The sequence below is a fragment of the Cebus imitator genome, unplaced genomic scaffold (genome assembly GCF_001604975.1).
Source record: "Cebus imitator isolate Cc_AM_T3 unplaced genomic scaffold, Cebus_imitator-1.0 Scaffold1196, whole genome shotgun sequence".
Taxonomy (NCBI): domain Eukaryota; kingdom Metazoa; phylum Chordata; class Mammalia; order Primates; family Cebidae; genus Cebus; species Cebus imitator.
The window spans coordinates 1565-3426 of NW_016108511.1; the positions used below are offsets into that span (position 1 = coordinate 1565).

General features: G+C 52.8%; 1 pseudogene; it reads left to right on the forward strand.

Annotated features, from left to right (window-relative positions):
* The first annotated feature begins 1062 nt into the window (after positions 1–1062).
* On the forward strand, positions 1063–1812 carry LOC108298915 (annotated as a pseudogene).
* Positions 1813–1862: the final 50 nt, after the last annotated feature.

Here is a 1862-nt window from a genome sequence, read left to right on the forward strand (position 1 = left end):
GGCCTCAAATTCTGGTGGATCAACGTGGATGAAAGCCTACCGTGGAACTTCTACCAATGGGGGGAAAGTTGGGACTGTGGCCAAACCGCTGGCCTGAGGAGGGGGTCCCGTTTCTCACATTTGTCCCCTTCCTTTACATTTTAGGATCTGTGGGCAGAGGGACTTCAAATGACAGTGATCTTCATTCAAGCGCCTAAGTGGTGGGAGTGACAGTACCTCCCCCGCATCCTTTGCAGAGGAACCCAGGGCTGGAGTCGGAAGAAGGCTTAAGCAAAAAAGGCTGATGACACAGATTCTAATCCCTGCCCGCTTCCATCTCCGACCATTGGGGGCAGGGCCTGCAACCCAGTGGGAGCAAAAGAGGCCACCGCTCAAAGACACCACCCCCCTAACAAAAAGGGAGAGGAGACAGACCTCGGTGATGGACAAACCGGTTGTTACAGTGTCTGTGGGCGAGCCTGGGGTGCGGGGGCTGTGGTGGGGGTGCGGAGGTGATTGGCAGCTCCCTGGGGGCATCCCCCACTCCCACTGTCCAGGTCTTTAACCCTTTGCTCCATTCAGGCCTTCTCTAAAGCTCCAAGCACCGCTGGAGCCTTTAATGGGTGAGGGAGCTTGGGTAAGAGGAAGATCACCTCCTTCCTGTAGCCTTTCTAGGGCCCCTCAAGTGCAGGTGGCCCCTAATTGATGAGATCTTCGGTCTCAGCCACGGACATTTCCCTTTTGTCCAGTTTTGGAGTTACCTTTTTTTCCTTATTTGGTTACCAAGTATAAGATCTGGCCTGTGAGAGAGATTCCCCCCAACCTTGATTAATCAGCCCCCTCCCCCCAACTTACTCCCCTTAGGGTGGGTAGGGCTGAGGGACTTCCTCTCCTGGAAAGTGCTTATTCGCCTGGGGAAGGGGCTAGACGCTGTCCCAGGGAAAGTAATAGAAGGTGGAAGAAATCAAAATCAGACCAAACAAGTCGCCTTTCGANTTGTTGAATGCTGAGATTTAAAGGAGAAGAACACCATTAGAGCCCTCTCCTTTTTTCCCCTCTTTTCTCCATAAAGGTTGAAAAAAAAATGAAGACCAAAAGATTGAACAAGATGGTACCAAACCAGAAGATAAAGCTCATAAGGCTGCGACCAAAATTCAGGCTAGCTTCCGTGGACACATAACAAGGAAAAAGCTCAAAGGAGAGAAGAAGGATGATGCCCAAGCTGCTGAGGCTGATGCAAGTAAGAAGAAGGATGAAGCCCCTGTTGCTGATGGGGTAGAGAAGAAAGGAGAAGGCCCCACTACTACCGAAGCAGCCCCAGGCACCGGCTCCAAGCCTGATGAGACCGGCAAAGCAGGAGAAACTCCTTCTGAGGAGGAGAAGGGGGAGGGTGATGCTGCCACAGAGCAGGCAATCCCCCAGGCTCCTGAATCCTCAGAGGAGAAGGCCAGCTCAGCTGAGACAGAAAATGCCACTACAGCTTCCACTGATAACTTGCCATCTTCCAAGGCCGAAGATGCCCCAGCCAAGGAGGAGCCTAAACAAGCCCATGTGCCTGCTGTTGTCACTGCTGCTGCTGCCACCACCCCTGCTACAGAGGATGCTGCTGCCTAGGCAACAGCCCAGCCTCCAACGGAGACTGGGGAGAGCAGCCAAGCCAAAGAGAAGGTAGGTGAGCAACCTCGAGGATCAGATACAGTGGATGGATGGGGAGGGGAGTTGCTATTCAAAATGCCGGGCGACCTGGGTTATCAAGGGAGAGGAAACAGTCTAGACAGTGTTTTCCAGAAATCAAGGGAAGCTGGGCTTAATTTCCCAAAGTGGCAGGACTAAGAGCTAAGGTTACATTCCCAAATATCTCCAAGCCTGAGAGAGGACTCGGG